Source organism: Salvelinus sp. IW2-2015, linkage group LG35 (genome assembly GCF_002910315.2).
Source record: "Salvelinus sp. IW2-2015 linkage group LG35, ASM291031v2, whole genome shotgun sequence".
In the NCBI taxonomy this organism is placed as follows: domain Eukaryota; kingdom Metazoa; phylum Chordata; class Actinopteri; order Salmoniformes; family Salmonidae; genus Salvelinus; species Salvelinus sp. IW2-2015.
Window position 1 is genome coordinate 16,725,338 of NC_036874.1, and position 18,631 is coordinate 16,743,968.

Consider the following 18,631-nt stretch of genomic DNA (forward strand, 5'->3'; position numbering starts at 1 on the left):
AATAGCAGAGCTAGTCAAGGCACTGAAGGCAGTATCACCACAAGGACATACAGTACATCGCATTCTGAAATGGCATAGCTACAAAGGTTATTCCACTGGTAGTTAATCTGACACTGGGCCTGTGTCATGTAAAGTGCGTCCCTCATCTAAAGATCAGTGAGAATGAATTGGAAAACCACCTTGTTAAGACGTATAACCTTCATTTAACCCTTGTCAAACCTTTATTTCTCGTGGTTAATTTTCTCTCTGGTCATCCTTTCGGCCATCTTGTGAGGGGCAGTGGAGGCAGCAGTGCTATGCATCACACTTGGAAGGTGAACCATGACTCTGTGCTTTCCCTTGCAAATCAGCCGTGAGGACAGTGTACTGCAGCATTCATTCTCCACTTTAATACATTTAAGGGGTAAAACAACACACGGAAAATCCGTGACCTGCAATGGCAACTCACTTCTACACGTAGGCCAGCTGTCTCTTTCTGTCTGTCAGTTCCTCTCTGTTTCTCTCCTTTCCCATGGCCTCTCTCTTTCACTCCATTTCTAGCAACTTCATACTGCGTACTTCATAGTGCCACACCTCTGTCTGTTTGTCTCACTCATTTCTCAGGAGGGAGAGAGAGAGAGAGAGATGGGAGAGTACGACGAGGAGAGAGAGAGAGAGAGAGAGAGAGAGAGAAGAGAGAGATAGAGAGGAGAGAGAGAGAGTGAGAGAGAGAGAGAAGAGAGACAGAGAGAGAGACAGAGAGAGACAGAGAAGAGCAGAACAGAGACAGAACAGAGACAGAGACAAGGACAGAGACAGAGCGAGGACCATGCATATATATAATATGCAATTTGTAATGTTTTATTGTTTTGAAACGTCTGTATGTGTAATGTTTACTGTTCATTGTTATTGTTTATTTGACTTTTTGTGTGATTTATCTACCTCACTTGCTTTGGCAATGTTACACATTCCCACTGCCACCTGAAAGCCCTTGAGATGGAATTGATTGAATTGAGAGAGACAGAGACAGAGAGAGAGGAGAGAGACACGAGAGACAGAGAGAGAGAGAGAGAACATGGAGAGAGACGAGAGACGACGAGCAGAAGAGAGAGAGACAGGGAGAGATGAGAGAGACGGAGACAGAGACAGAGACAGAGACAGAGAGAGAATGCTTTTTAACTTAAACAAGAAGACATAGATACATGGGTGTAGTCTGTCTGATAAGCAGACATACAACATATGTAACAGACATGCAGATAGTGGCTTGCTTAACCCAGTTGCAGTTGGACACCACTGATAATCTCTCACTCTAATTTTGACAGTTGTTAGTTTTGTTGTTTGTTTTCAACTCTTCTCGTCCACATCTGTCGTCTCACACACACACACACCATACAGTAAATAGGCTATTTCCATGTTCCTTAAAGCGTGAGACATACACTATCATATGGAGAGAATCTGCTTGTCTGAGAAATGGGTGTGAGACCAATCATAGCCTATCCATACTTACTGTCTGATATCGGAATATTATTATGAAATCTATTCGATTCTATACTACCCGGCACAGCCAGAAGAGGACTGGCCTGGTTCCTCTCTAGGTTTCTTCCTAGGTTCTTGCCTTTCTAGGGAGTTTTTTCTAGCCACTGTGCATCTACATCGGCATTGCTTGCTCTTTGGGGTTTTAGGCTTGATTTCTGTATAAGCCCTTTGTGACATCTTAATTATAGGACCTAGGTCTATTATCTTCTATCAGTGTAGCCTATTCTCTCCATCGTCTGCTATGTAATTGCAGGCCTAGGGGAGGCATTGAAGTGCACAGTGACCAACACGACCAGAAAGACAGGGGTGATTATCACATGCAATACAGCACACAATGCCATCAATTTCTAAAACACAAATAAGTTACATGAATACAAGACAACCACGACAATAGTATCTAACCTTGTACGTCCATTTACACAACATTTCGGCCTAGGGGCTCAGGATGCTGATGGCTAACGGCCTTGGAATTCTGCAGTAAAGAAGGAGGGGCAGATTAGGCCTTCTATTGGCCAGTGTTACGTACTTGTGACGATTGGCTAGATTGCCTGTCATCAAATAGTTGCTCGGAATTCCTATTGGCCAATTCAGTGGTCATTGGGCGGGTTTACGAGGTCCAAGGTTTATCAGCTTTGCTAGAATGGGGCGCTGCGATCACTCACACCCACCGGCGCTTCTTCCATAGGCGGAGTGGTAGTGTGTAGAGAAGGAAGTACTGCGGCAGCCAACAGAGCCGCGGAAGGAGATCAAATCCTGAAATACCAGAGCAGTGCGGCTTCTTAGTTTCACCGGTCTTTTACCGCAACTATCAGAGAGCAAGAGAAGGACCCGCATCCTCGCGTGATGCTCTGCTTGAGACCGCAACATTTCATTTGAAAGACGTTTAGGTGGAGGGGGAAAATACTGTAACCTTTTGGAGGTTAGAGACACAATCTGTTTATTTAATCAATTAACCAATTTATAGAAATTTGCTTGACTGACGTCTTTGTCGCTTTCTTTCGTTTTTACCTGAATAACTGAATACAAATCTTTCTTACGTTTTTAAAAGGCAATACCATTTTGATATAATTCCACCTGAGGGGCTGACACCTCTCAAGCTTTGCATCACCTGAGGAGAGAAGCCTGACTGCGCCAACATGGGGGTAAGCCCGGCGTCTACCAACTTTATAACTGCCTTATGATGCATGAAAGTTATAAAATGCCTTAACTGTTTAAAACCCCAGATGCTGACGGGGAAGGGCACCATACTGCAGTGTCATGTTTTTTTTTTTTCTCCTCTGGAAATATTTGAGTGACATTGACTCCAATGCGGATTTTTTTTAGGCTATATAGTCTACGGTCTCATAGACTGCGACAAATTGATGTGACAAGTAGGCTAGCACAAAACAGCTCTCTGTAATTTCTACTGCAGTTGTAAGGTTTCAATTTGACAATGAATTGGTCAGAATCTGCTGATGGAATAATTTAATGTCATTTACTGTAATTTGCTGCTGTTTCTTTTGTTTCTCATACACTATGGAACGAACAAGTTAGTGATAAAATATGATTGAATGGTCTCATTCAGGGGTTTGCCATATGCATTAATATAGGCTATGGGCTATATTAGGCATATCGTGACACTTCGTCTATAACCTTGCCATGGTAATCGGTTTATTCTGACAGCCGGCTCTCGTGAGAGGGAGAGAGAGAGAGAGCGAGCGAGAGAGACCACTGCGTATAGGCTTCACTTGGCATGTCACTGATTTCAATTAGACACAATGTTCTGTTATTCACCTGCCGTTATTATTAGCCTGTATCTGATGATTTTAGAATGTGTGGCTGTGTTTTCGAATGGGTGCATGATTACAGTATCCCCTCCCCCCTATTGCCCATGTAAATTATCCTCGCATCATCGCGACCCAATTGTCTACTTCTTTAAATCTGCGATAGTGCAGGTAACTACTTCTACGCAACATTTGACGATAGACAGCTAGTGTGACATAGGAACCCTATCCTAGTCTACCCGGCTACTGAGGACATATGCGTATGTCGATATGGTATGCGATGCCTGAGCGCACTGAAGCCTCGGTGGCCCATGCGTCATAATGCGGTTACCAGGAATAAGCGCCTCGCCAACTTTTTCCCCCCTTTAATTTGTGACAACAGGGACGCGATAATCGTTGACAGTGAATACACACGACAGATTAAAAAGATGTCCTGTGAATGCTGGGTTATGACACATTTGGAACTGGATTTGTAAGTGAATAGAATGCACACGAAGTGCTGACTCCCTCACTGCGTCAAATGGGGGATGCGGCCCGGCGCTGGATGATATTTTGGAAAATATCACGTCTCAATAAATTATCGATTGAAATAAAGCCATAATAACACCAATATTTTCACTGTTTTGTAAAGCCAATAATAATTTGACTATGAATAGTCCTGCAGGAGCATTTCGAGGTGATGCTGCGACTGTCGGTGTGGACTGTTGCGCAATTTCTGCCTCATCATTTATCTTGCGTATATGAGAGTTTAAGATTTAATCCCCGACTCGGTTCTGGGTGTTGAATTAATTTCATGACATGATACAACAAAATCCCAGTGGCTGATGAAGCTGGATCGCCCACGGTTACCGAACATGATTGAAGAGACACCGACAGAGCAGGCACGTATGATGTCWGCTATCTCCATCTATGACCTGGGTGGGCCTTGGAGGCATTTCTCCCGGTCGAAGTCTGCTGTGGAGCGGCGAGAAATGAAGCAGTCGTTGGTGATAGGCTATTCATGAGGATGCGAGAATCATCCGTAGCAACAGGCACTGCGTCAAATGGGATGGAGTGCAAAAAGTGCTTACGCACGAACCACTTCCGTGGTAAAGTTAGATCAGCCAGTGTAGCCTATGTGTAAATGAGACAGGGGGTGGGGTTCCTCATCCAGCGCGCAAATAAAATATGTGTGTGACCTCTGATAATAATTACATTTTCAAATAATTGGAAGGCATATGTTCTTTACCTTAACCCATCTCACCCCTATGATTATATGACAACATACAAGACATTCTGCGAAGTCGATCTGGCGCTTGACGTGCTGTGCGGTGGCACGGCCAACTGCCTGCCCCAAAGGCCGCAGGCTGCCGCGTCAAAATGGGGGCGGTGCCTGTTGTTCCACTGTTGAGTGGAAATTCCCTTTAAAAAGCTGTGATTGGCGGACTCGGGGAGTCACGCAGAAAGGGATGTTTTAGCAAGCAAACACTGAGGCGAAGTGTCAGGGGTACTGAAGACAGACAGACAGCCTATTTCATTTGTCACACCAATTGTCAGCAATTGAGGTTGCTGATGTGGCGAATGTGTGTATAGTTGCTCTGGTACAGTCAGTGATGGGGTAACCTAATGATGCTGAGAGAGAGGGGGGGGGGAGAGAGAGTGAGAAAGAGAAATGGGAGAGGAGAGCAGAGCAAGTGAAGATGGCTTGCACACATTTCACCTTCAGACACATGAGCCATAGTGAAAAGGAGGGGGAGGAAGGAGGGTGGGTGCAGGGCGAGGGAGGGGGATGAGTTGTGACTGATCTGCAAGTGTAGAGAGAGAGAGCGAGGGCTGTATCCTGTTGTGGGATAATGACCTGAGCTCACATTGCCATGGCTCCTGTTTCCCCTGCTTGCCTCTGCTCTTGGGGATTGGTTACCACAGTGACAGGAGGCAGATGGGATGACAGGACAGGGGGGAGGTATAGGTATTCATCCCTATGGGATACAGAGAGGTGGTGGGGGATATCAGGGAGAGCTCACTGGACAGGGACTGAGGAGCATGRGGGAGCACTCCTTGATATCCCCCATCACCTCTCTCATTGAAGGGAAGAAAGGGACATGATATACAGTATAAAGGAAGGGTATATTGGTGTAGGTGGTGTGGAGATAAATCCTTGCAGTGGCAGAGAGCTGTACGCTTGGCGATCTCCTTAGAGCGGTAAGGCGTAGAGGAAGGGTATAGGAAAGGGTAAGGGTGTAGGTATTTAGGTAAGGCTTGCTTGGTCATGATGGGACAAGGTACACTCTTAGATAAAATGGTCCCAAAAGGGTTATTCGACTGTCCCCATAGGAGAACCCTTTTTGTTTCCAAATAGAACCATTTTTGGTTTCAGGTAGAACCGTTTTGAGTTCCATGTTGAACCCTTTGTGGAAAGGGTACTAGATGGAACCCAAAAGGATTCTACCTGGAATCAAAAAGGGTTCTTCAAAGGATTCTCCTATGGGGACAGCCAAAGAACCCCTTTAGGTTCTAGATTGCACCTTTTTTTTCTAGGASTGTAGATACAGCTGTGGCCCAACCCAGAGTTTGGTGCAGAGTAGCTAGCTCACTCCCGTCCTCACTGCATCTGCAGTCATTCGTGTCCTGCTGCTGAGTCTGGAGTGTTTGCGCAGTGTACTGTATGTCGACCGAGCCGTCCTGGGCATCCTACTAATAGTCAATAATCAATATACTAGTGGGATATTCATGAGGGTTCTGTCCTTAAAGAGTCATTTGGAAGGACATGGTTTGAATGTTAGTCTTCTAGCATAGCTAGAAGGACCTACTTTAAGGGTAGGGTGACACGGTAGGGTAAAAGGGTATTGTGTAAGTATTTGGGGACTTTTGGGGAAATTTGGCATGATGGTTTATTTGAGTTTTGATGACTCCCTTACCCTTCAACGCAGACTGAGTTCCTTTCTAAGGTCATGAGTTAATCAAATAACATAAACATTTGATCGATTGTAATGCAAGATAGGGCAGCCTGGTTGGTTAGCGTTGCTGCAATGTTCGGGAAACGTTAAGTGGGGGTTTGCAGAGTGAGAGACAGAGGAGAGTTGGGTTCCCTGCCAACACAGTCATTACTAATTCAGTGTCCTCCCAAGCTTGTTTGTGTGTGTGTGTGTGTTGTGTGCGGGTGTATGTTTTCTTCCCCCTTTCATTATCAACTACGTCAATTGAATTTGTCTCATTTGGAAAATATACAGAAATGCTTAAATGTATTTATTTATCTCCATTCTGCCCAAATGACGTTTCCTTTCTCAGACCCGTGTCACAGGTAGCACAGTACTTCAGAGGCCAGAAGACAAGACAGTACATAGAGCAGGAGTTGCTATGTATTCTCTGTCACCTAAATCATCTGCATTAAACACAGAATATCCTCAGGAAACCCCTCATAGGAGAAAGAGAGAATCTACCATTGTCCCTACAAGGGCCACTAAACACTCAAGATTTACGATTCCAATCTAGACAACACTATTTTCACTGAGGAGCACACACACACACACACACACACACACACACATCACCACACACACAACACACACACACACACACACACACACACACACACACACACACACACAAACACCACACACACACCACACACACACACACACACACACACACACACACACATCCACGCACATGTACACCAGTGTTTCCGTTAGCCGGTAATAGCCGACTTTTGGCCGATAATGCTTTTTAGTCTTTTCATCGATGGAAATACCAGTCGATGTAAATGCATTTGACCAGTCATGCTTACTGGTCTACAGGTTAATTTGCATAATTTCATGGAATTAAATTGCTGCGCGTATTTTTTTTATATATCTCACGCGCACAACATACAGATACAGAGCCTATGAGCGAGAAAATCTGTCAGACAGTGCTGATTCGTTGTTTCTGGAGTGAAAAGTGTGCTTTTATAACAATTCTAAATGCAATTGCATGTTAAAAACAGTTTTGATGGCCACGATTAAAAATAACGACTATTTTTATTTCTCAACTGGTAATTGAAGCGCGCTCCCCATTCGCCATTCAAGTGCGCCACGTTTTCCTAAAGAAAACTCTGACAATACACTCACAATGGGTGAATGGTATACACACTGAGAGACGAGGACACATGCCGACTCTAAACTGGAGCACAGCTGCCTGCCAGGATGAACAGATCAGGGGATGGACAGATGGGCATGGGCGAAGGATGAAGGGATGAGGGTAGCGGAGGACAGGTGGGGTAATRCCATAAGATGGGATTTTGTTTTGGTTTTGCTGGGTTTTTTTTTAGAAGGGAACACAAATGATTTGTCAGTGAGAGCTAAATTAGGATACAGGACATTTGGTGTGTGTGTTCACATGCACATAGATACACAGTGTATAATTTCAGCTATATGCAGAGGTCATGACCTCAGGGTCTGGCTGAAATTCCATACCTCTGAACATCAAAACAATTGAATTTAATTTAATATAACTTTATTTATATACAGTGGTGTAAAGTAAAAATACTTTGAAATACTACTTAAGTTGTTTTTTAGGTATCTGTACTTTACTCTACTGAACAAAAATATAAACGCAACATGCAACAATTTCAACGATTTGACTGAGTTACAGTTCATATAAGGAAATCAGTCAAGTGAAATAAATAAATTAGGCCCTAATGTATGGATTTCATATGACTGGCAGGAGTGCAGCCATGGATGTGACTGGTGGGGTATAGGCCCACCCACTTGGGAGCCAGCCCTCCCCCTACTGAGCCAGGCCCAGCCAATCAGAATGAGTTTTTCCTTAAAAAAGGGCATTTGTATAGACAGATACACTTCAGTTTCATCAGCTGTCCGGGTGGCTGGTCTCAGACGATCCCGCAGGTGAAGAAGCCTGATGTGGAGGTCCTGGGCTGGCGGGGTTACACATYGTCTGCGGTTGTGAGGCCGGTTGGAGGTGATGCCAAATTTTCTAAAATGACGTTGGAAGAGAAATAAACATACATTCTCTGGCAACAGCTCTGGTGGACATTCCTGCAGTCTCTGCACACTCCCTCAAAACGTGAGACATCTGTGGCATTGTGTTGTGTGGCAAAACTGCACATTTTAGAGTGGTCACCTGTGTAATGATCATGCCGTTTAATCAGCTTCTTGAAATGCCACTGCTGTCAGGTGGAAGGATTATCTTGGCAAAGGAGAAATGCTCACTAACAGGGATGTAAACACATTTGTGCACAAAAGTTGAGAGAAATACATTTTTCTGTGCTTATGGAACATTTCTGGGCTCTATTAAAGTTAAATTAAAGTAACTGTCATTGTGACAAAAAGCAACGGCAAATATTTTACAACCAAGACGTGTCTTGATATGAAACCATTTCTAGATATGCCCCTTAGAGGCTGCTGCCCTATATACATAGACTTGGAATCACTGGCCACTAATACCGGAACATTAGTCACTTTAAAAATGTTTAAATAACGTTTACATRCTGCTTTACTCATCTCATATGTATATACTGTATTSTATTCTACCGTATTCTAGTCRATGCCACTCTGACATTTCTCAATCTAATTCCATTCTTTAACTTTTAGATTTGTGTGTTGTTGTGAATTGTTAGATACTACTGCACTGTTGGAGCTAGGAATTTAAGCATTTCGCTACACCTGCAATAACATCTGCTAAATATGTGCATGTGACCAATAACATTTGATTTGATTTTCCTGAAAGTCTTAATGCACTGATTTCCCCATTTCATTATCACTCTTTAACATGGAGAAGAAACTCTCTACTGGAAGTTAGCTAGGGAGAGTTACTGTATTTGGTGTACAATATAGTAGGCTAATCAAGACAAGAGCAATCAGTCTAGCTAATCCTACTAGCATGAGCCCCCAGGCCCAGCCACCTACCCAGCCCAGCCCCCTACCCCTAGGCCATGCCCCCTGTGGCTACCTAGCCCTATACCCCAGGGCTGTTGGAACCAGATGTCCCTATCAAATCAAATTGTATTTGTCACATGCGCCGAATACAACAGATGTAGACCTTACAGTGAAATGCTTACAAGCCCTTAACCAACAATGCAGTTTATCCCCAACATTGTTGTACACACTCCTGCATAGTATATAGTTCACATAAAGCCAAGAATTCAAACGTTTTCAGCGGGGATCACCATTCTGGGGATGCCATTTTTTTCCCTCCGAGAATTTGTTGTGACCCCATCCCATCCCAAATCTAATAACACAACCTGTAAATGCAGATTTTTTTACATCAACAAGTCACGTTTAATTCATTGCATTTTCATCTCCTATCAAAAACAAAAAGAAACCAATAAATGCATTTACTCAATTTATTCAMAGCAGGACCTAATGGACATATAACTGTCATCATCACTACCCTCCGCCCCCAAAAACCTTCCCCATTGGCTAGGATCCCTTCACATCAGCCTATCAACTACGTAGTGTCACGTGGGTCATGGCTGGCCTGATAGGCTTACAAGAGATAATCAAACTATATTGGGAGAAGGGTGTTGTACAGCCATGGTTACAGATACTGTCACTTATAAAGTGTTGCTATTCACCACACACAGGGCATAGTACGTGAGGATTCGTCTCCAATGGCACCCTATTCCATACATAGTGCACTATCAAAAAATACTGCACTACATTGGGGAAAGTATGGGTCTAAAGTATTGCACTACATMGGGAATAGGGTGTCATTTGGGAACCACTCAAGGTAATGAGGTTTATATCATTTCTTTCAGGAAGTGTGTAGTATGGAGCCATCTAACATCTTAGTCAATGCAAGCTTTTCACACAGTCAAACTGTTTTCCTGCAATAGTTACTGTTTCCCCTTTTGTAGGTTCCCGAAAACGGGAACCCAAACAATGCAACTTCTTCCCGCCTCTTGTGAAACCCCTCACCTCTCATGCATACCAGGAGAGGCTGGGATGCCACGCCTCATGCCCAAGCRGGTCCATCACCGTTAGGGGGCATGCCCAAGCCTGTGTGCCCTAGACAGACAGACTGACATGCTCCTGATGGATGGTATTGGCTACTGTGGTTCACTACAGTGTGGAAGTGTTCAACATATGAAACATGCCCCATGTACACTTCACTTCAGAACGAATGAGTCTGACTAATAACTGAGAAAACATTACATATAGGCCATTGTCTGTTTTAATATCTCTCCTAGTCTCCTATTTTTTTCCCCTTCTCACGCTCTTCTCATACCCTTTCCCTTCTCTGTTCCTATTATTATCTGCCCCCCCCCCCTCACTCTCTCGCTCTCTCTGTCTGCCGCAGTGCGTGTTCTCGCTGCGCAGACAGACTGTAGCCACCTCGACAATGACTCACCTCTGCCTAGCTGTTGGCAGGCTTATAGCTTGCGCATATAAGAAGGTATCTCGTTCTTTCTTATAAAGATACACACACCACACACACACACACACACACACACATACGTGTTGGCCATTTCCTCGAATGTCCAGTTACCGAGGCATCAATTATGACTGAGCGATCAGATCAGGGGGATCCTACAGTACTAGGCCACCGCCCACCACTAAGCCTCGGTCACCATGCCAACCTCCATGGTAATGTGACCTCCTAACCAGGCGCTTAGCTCCGGGTAAAACGGGACAAAACCAGAACAGAACATTAGAACCAGACAAACCACAGCAGCATGACATCAATAGAACGGGGTGAACTCTTGCTAGTTTCTTTTCAAACGTAGTGTACGCACACCCGATGATGTTCTACACTCCTCTGGTAGTTTAGCACGCTAGTACCTTTAGTAATCTTCTCCAAAGGGAACGTGCCTGTCTTCCTTGTTCCAGACAGYCTGTCTTCCACTTGAAAAGATTAGAATGTGCGGAGGAGATGCGGTACTCTATACTGTAGTATCTGTCTGGTTGTAAGCCACCGACTCCAGTTCCTCCGGTCTGTGTCTGTCAGTAGGTCCGTCTGTCTTTCTTTGTCCGTCTGTGTGAGAGCTAGTGGTTGTAATTTCAGCCTGCAGTCTCTGTTTCTTCTCTGAAACAACATCATTGCATTCCATTTCCCCCAACAACAACTGGTAGAAACAGACAGGCAGACAGATAGACAGATAGATGACATGTTGTATTGAACAATGAGGAACAAAACCACGCTCTCTAAATGTTTTTGCTTGTAACCTAGGCGATAGTCGTGACCTCKTAACCGCAATGAAGAAATCTTGCCACACAGCTTGAGGGTTGTGGGTAAAAGGAGAAGCTTGGGTTGTTCCTTGCGTGTTATGAGAGATTGAGTGGCATTAGCCCACACACACATGCCTGCACGCATGTTAACACCGCCACCACACACACACGGTAAGGGGCCAACATCCACTTTCTGGGTCCGCAGGTTGTAAGGTCACGACCCTGCAGGTGGGGTTGTTTGTTTTACAGTGTTATAGAACAATCTGTTAGAGTGGGATCCCAGTCACGCTGTCACTCACTGATATACACAGCCTGAGTCAACAGACAAAGAATAGTGGTCAATATCTAATTAGTGGACTGAGAGAAGAGCTCTTCTCTCCCTCTCGCTCACCTCCCACTGCTGTCTCTCTTTCCATCGCCCCATCACTGTCTTTCTCTTTTTTTCATTAATCTCTCTCTGTCCATCCCTCTCTTGTAATGCCTGTTTCAACTGTCTCTCTTCCAGTGTTTGCATTAGCACTAAATTGTGTGTGTGTGTGTGTGTGTGTGTGTGTGTGTGTGTGTGTGTGTGTGTTGTGTGTGTGTGTGTGTGTGTGTGTGTGTGTGTGTGTGTGTGTGTGTGTTGTGTGTGTGTGTGTGTGTGTGTGTGTGTGTGTGTGTGTGTGTGTGTGTGTGTGTGTGTGTGTGTGTGTGTGTGTGTGCTGAGCAGGTGTGCTGGTCAGACCTAACAATGTACTCTAAATGCATTTCAATGGCCATTGAAAAACCTGCCTAGCTAGAAACTCCACACCTTGTGTGCCTAACCCAGACCTGTTAGCTTATCTATAACATTACCCCGGCACTGTTTGGCTAAAGATGCTTATCTCGATGCCAACCAGAGTATTTCATGTGCATGTTATATTGAAGTACACGCACACATATACACTCACACGCACACGCACACGCACCACGCACACACACACCACCACACACACCACACACACACACACACACACACACACACCACACACACCACACACACACACACACACACACACACACACACACACACACACACACACACACACACACGGATGCAGGCCAATCCAAAGGGCTTGAGTAGCAGTAGTCTTCTATCAGTCTCTCCTTTGTTCTGCATTCGGCTCTCTAGGCCTGTCTGGTCTTGTTGCAGCGAGAGTTCACTCGCATTCTCGGTTGACGACATCCACATGCGCACGTGTGTATGTGGGTTGTGTGGTTGTGTGTGTGTGTGTGTGTGTGTGTGTGTGTGTGTGTGTGTGTGTGTGTGTGTTGTTGTTGTGTGTGGTGTGTGTGTGGTTGTGTGTGTGTGTGTGTGTGTGTGTGTGTGTGTGTGTGTGTGTGTGTGTGGGAAGGTTGATTTTTGTAGTCAACTTGTGTGTGGTTTGTGGGGAGTTGTGTTTGGGTTGACTGTTTGAACCAATCTTTTCAGGGTTAGTTTGTGTTCAAGGGAGACTCTAGTGTGTTCCAGTATTACTACTGTAAATCAGGGGCAGAGTGGAGACCTGCAGTGTTCACTATAAATCCTCCTCAAACCTTTCTGACCACAATGAACCGCTTAAGACTGGTCTCTTTTACACGTGGAAGATTCTATGCATCTGAAATTTCTCAACTGAACTCACGTTCAGCACTGGGACTTTCAGTGGCAAGTTTACTCACCCATTCATGGCATTGTACTTAGTCAGTCAAGTGTGTTTATCAGGGCGTGGGAGATTAGGTCCTGTGTGTTTAGCTCGGTACAGGCTATTTATTTGGTTTGTGATGGATCAGGGCAAAAATAAAAACTTGACCTGAATGTGTATTTGCCCTTTATTATTCAGAATAAATTAACAGGTAGGGGTCAACCATATCCAAAGAAGGCCAGTGTAGGTGCAGGCTTTTGTTCCGACCAAGCAGTAACACAGTTGAAACCCAGTCAAACCAAGGCAGTAGACCAAGCTTTTTAGAGCATGTCATCTTGACAATAGCCACCAGGGGGCTTCCCTGTGTTTCCTTGAACACTACACCGTACAGTCACTTGATGTTGATGCTAGAACAAATAGAAGTGACCATATAGTTAGAATAGATGAGAAAGTGTGAGCTACATGTTCTTAATTAAGGGTGAAAGGTGTGGTAAGAGACAGACAGATTACCTTTTGGATGTATTTTGGACTCTGTGGTCCTTTAACCCGTCTGGTCCTTTATTACATCACTGATTGTATTGATCCTGCAGCAAAGTCAGTTTCCTTGATGAGTTGGCTGTGTCAATGAGCGGCTTTTCCACTAGAACCCTCCTGGAAGCCATTTTGTCTCTCTCTCTCTCTCATTCTGTCAACTGAGGGACTCTGGTCAGGGGCTTCTGTGTTGATTTGATTTGAGTTAGTGTAAATCGGAACATGAGCTAATGCAACACTTTGTGCTCCCTAGAAGAGAGACATCTGTCTGTGTGTGTGTGTGTGTACGTGCGTGTGTGTCTGCCAAACTGTTTCATATTCCACACACCACAGTCACGTTGATGTATCCAATCGAATTGAATAGATATTAATCTAATCTAGGGGCTCCCGAGTGGCGCATCGGTCTAAGGCACCGCATCTCAGTGCTAAAGGCGTCACTACAGACACTCTGGTTCGATTCCAGACTGTATCACAACCGGCCGTGATTGGGACTCCCGTAGGGCGGCGCACAATTGACCCAGCGTCGTCCGGGTTTGGCCGGTGTAGGCCGTTCATTGTAAATAAGAATTTGTTCTTAACTGACTTGCCTAGTTAAATAAAGGTTAAATWAAAAAAATATATCTAATAATTAGAGAGGTTTTGAAGACTGAGAGAATGCACTGTATCTGCACTGTGTTTCTCTTTCAGGGCCTCTGTGCCCCACCAGCTAGTGTGTGTGTGTGTGTGTGCGTGTCCGTGCGTGCGAGTGTGGAGAACACACAGTAGTCTCTGGTGACAGTTCACATAAATGACAAATGAAGCAGGTGGCCAGTGGATACAAACTGTGATAGCGGGTTCCCGAGATGAGACAGACACTGCAGTAAAGCCAGACGATCGTTTGATCCTTCTGTCTGTGATCTCTGTGAAGATCAAATGGGTATCAGAGACAATAATGAAGTCCCTCTCCCCATCTGTTGTGTCTGGTGCTTTAACCATGTTTCTATTTAAATAATAATGAAAGTATCCCCCCCCCCTAATCCCTTCCCCCCTCTCTTACTGTCCCCCCCACCGCCCAGTATGGGCGGTCGGACAGTTACCGCGTTGCTACCWCGCAGGATAAAGATGGCAAATCTTCTCCCAGCAAGAAGAGCAAGAAGGGGAAGGAYATGGATGAACTCAAGAAAGAAGTACCGATTGTAAGTGACTGGCACACAGTGGCACACACACACACTGCCCTGCTCAAGGGGCACGCTGGGCACCCCCATAACTATTATTGAAATACTAACATATGCCTCTCTGTAAGTTAGAGTATGAATATTGATCGAATACTTTCAGGGTACCCCCCAAGAGTCAATGTGCAACTGGAACACACACTCTCTAAATAGTTTGGAGAAAGACCTTAAAGTGAATGATAGTAATTAAGTCAAGATTCTCCTAGTTTGTTTTAAATTCATTGTTATGATATTTACGGCATATTCTCAATGTTTCTCTGTTTCTCTCTCCCACACAAATACACATACATACACTCTCTCCCTCTCCCTCTCTCTCTCTCCCTCTATCTGTCTCTGTCTCTCGCTCTTTCCCTCCCTCCCTCTCTACCTTTCAGACGGAACACAAGATGTCCATAGAGGAGTGTTGCAGGAAGTTCAACACCGACATTGTCCAGGTGACTCCTCCTACTGCACTGTACCATAGAGGTCTATCTATGTTGTACCATGGAGATACTAGTCGTCGGCGAGTCCTGCTGTGTCACTAACAGAGCCGCTACTAGGCCACTAGATGGTGGTGTTTTACTATTTTACATTCACTCATGCCACACGGTCGGTGTATTTGAAGGGGATCAGTTTGAGCAACGTTTTAATGCGTTGTAAGACTTCGCATGACCCCTTATAAAGTCTCAATTCTAATCTTATAATGATCCTTACTAAGTTACAGCCTTTGTGAGTCAGTTGAAAACGTTCTACGTAAAAGACATAACACATTTTAAGCCTCATTATAATATTAATATTTTAAAGACTCATACATGCTTATAAGTAGTCATAAAGCATTATACCTGCAGGCTTAAAGTTTTACCCATATAATTACATATTAGATTTAATAGGATTTTTATGGTGCTACCCATAATTTCACCACACTCAGTTCTAGGTTTAACGCACCCCACTCTCTCCCTACCCAGGGTCTGACCAACGCCAAGGCGGCTGAGTTTCTGATCAGGGACGGTCCCAATTGCCTCACCCCTCCCCCGACCACCCCCGAGTGGATCAAGTTCTGTCGCCAGCTATTCGGTGGCTTCTCCATCCTGCTGTGGACCGGCGCCATCCTTTGTTTCCTGGCCTACGCCATCCAGGCCGCCACCGAGGACGAGCCGGCAGGAGACAACGTGAGTCACCGCGACAAGCACACCCCACGCGCACACACATGCACCCAAACACTAAACGTAAACACAGCCACAGAATAAGGGACAGTTAGAGCCACACACAGCTGAATCACACATACCTAAGTTTACCAAACCTCACACACACTGCCAGCAGCGCCAGTCCCTAACCTTAATTCTAACATACACTCAAATGGCTAATGTACTTGGTCATTGACACCTTTCTTCTGTTTTTGCAGATCATCTTGTCTAGTGACTATTACTGCGGTGGTCTGTGATCAGTTTGAAGCTAAATACTCCTGCTATGCATTGACCTGCAATGTACACAGTGTAACAATGGGATTCCTGTCTTTCTCTCTCTCTCCTCAGTTGTACCTGGGTATCGTGCTCTCTGTAGTCGTCGTGGTCACCGGTTGTTTCTCCTACTTCCAGGAGGCCAAGAGCTCCAAAATCATGGAGTCCTTCAAGAACATGGTGCCCCAGGTAAACACGTGTGTGTGCGTGTGTGTTTGTGTGTGTGTTATAAATGAATGTGTGCGTGGACTATCTAACCCTCCCTCTGTGTTCTCCCTGTAGCAAGCCTTGGTGATCCGTGAAGGCGAGAAGATGACGATCAACGCTGAGGAGTGGTGGCAGGAGACCTGGTGGAGTGAAGGGAGGAGACAGGATCCCCGCCGACCTCAGAGTCGTCTCTGCTCACGGCTGCAAGGTACCATACACACACACAATCCCACACACAGTTCAGATAACACACACTCACACAGCTACACATTTTACTTAACATTTTTATCCTTCTGGGTTTTTGTCTTCTCCTATAGGTGGATAACTCTCCCTGACTGGCGAATCAGAACCCCAGAGCAGGTCACCTGACTGTCCATGACACCCCCTGGAGACCCGCAATGTCGCTTTCTCTCTACTAACTGCGTTGAAGGTAACCATAGAAACTGCTAACTCCAGACAAACAGACAGACACATCAGCTGTTCTGTCCCTGACAATTCTCCTATCCTCTTTTCTCTATTCCTGCGTGTCAGACTCGACCTACCAAATTCAGTCAGCAGGGTCTACTGCAGTATTGGATGCTGCACCCCAGCAGCACTAAGGCTTGCTAGGTTTTGACTGGTTCAACTAAGCTGATTCAAACGTATATTATACCGATAGAGCTGCTGTTGGACACCAGAAGTTACCCACATAAGCATACAAGAGTTCCCACTTTTTACTTCTCTTCTCCCATTTCAACCTCTCTTTTTTCCTGAATTAATATATGCCCTCTATTTCTCCCCCCTCTCTCCCTCCCTCTCTCTCTCTCTCTCTCAGGTACGGCGCGTGGCATCGTGGTGTGCACCGGCGACCGTACCGTTATGGGCCGTATCGCCACTCTCACCTCCGGTCTAGAGTCGGGCAAGACCCCCATCGCCAAGGAAATTGAGCACTTCATCCACCTGATCACAGGCGTGGCCGTGTTCCTGGGCATCACCTTCTTCATCCTGGCCGTCTGCCTGGGATATACCTGGCTGGAGGCCGTCATCTTCCTCATCGGCATCATTGTGGCCAATGTCCCCGAGGGCTTGCTGGCTACTGTCACTGTGAGTGGCCCTGGCCCCCTCTCCGTCTGACCCTTCCTCTCTATTGCCGTTTCTCTGTGAATCCTATCTCTATTGAACCTCATACCTGTGGGTTMAATTCCCGGGACCACCCGTACGTAAAAATCTATGCACTCATGGCTGTGAGTCATCTGCTAAATATCATGTATTATAAACGGTGCATTCGGGAAAGTATTCCGACCTCTGGACTTTTTCCACATTTTGTTACGTTACAGCCTTATTCTAAAATGGATTAAATGTATTTCCCCCCCCCCCCTCATCAATCTAAACACAATACCCCATAATGACAAAGCAAAAACAGGTTTTTAGAATTTTTGGAAATGTCACATTTGCATACTGTAAAATGAGATTCATTCTAGATCAACGAGACTGTAGATCTAGACCAACTAGACAGCTAACTACACAATTAACATAGACATACTACACATTGATTAAGACTTAGATCCAGACCAATTATAACTTCTACCAGAAATACATTATTGATCTCTAGACCGACTAGACAGCTGAAGCAAGCACACACATTTTCTCCAGAATAGGTACCCTTTCTAGTCTGTTGGTACTAGTACCCTCCCTCATTCTGGTTCCTGGATAACCCCTGTCTTTCCCCTGTCTCTGTGCTGTAGGTGTGTCTGACTCTGACTGCCAAGCGTATGGCGAAGAAGAACTGCCTGGTCAAGAATCTGGAAGCTGTGGAGACCCTAGGCTCCACCTCCACCATCTGCTCCGACAAGACAGGCACGCTGACCCAGAACAGGATGACCGTGGCCCACATGTGGTTCGACAACCAGATCCACGAGGCCGACACCACAGAGGACCAGTCTGGTAAGAGGAGATCAGGAGGGTTAGGGTTGGAGTTGGTGTTAGATATAATGGTAGAGTTTGGGCTCAGACACACCAATAGCGTTTTCTGGCCGAGAGCACTTCGCACCTCTGAATGTCATTTGCGCACCGATTTTACATGTAGAACACCGTGAAAAATGTTGGCGCACTGAAAGATTGGCTGGCGAATGCTAGATCCACATTCAGTGTGATGTGCGCGAGCCTTTAGAGTTTGGGTTGGAGTTTATGTTAGAGTTAGTGTTA

General features: G+C 45.2%; 1 pseudogene; it reads left to right on the forward strand.

The window, feature by feature from the left end:
- Positions 1-2,337: 2,337 nt before the first annotated feature.
- The window catches only part of LOC111958706 (sodium/potassium-transporting ATPase subunit alpha-3-like), a 34,325-nt pseudogene continuing 18,031 nt past the window's right edge, over positions 2,338-18,631 (forward strand).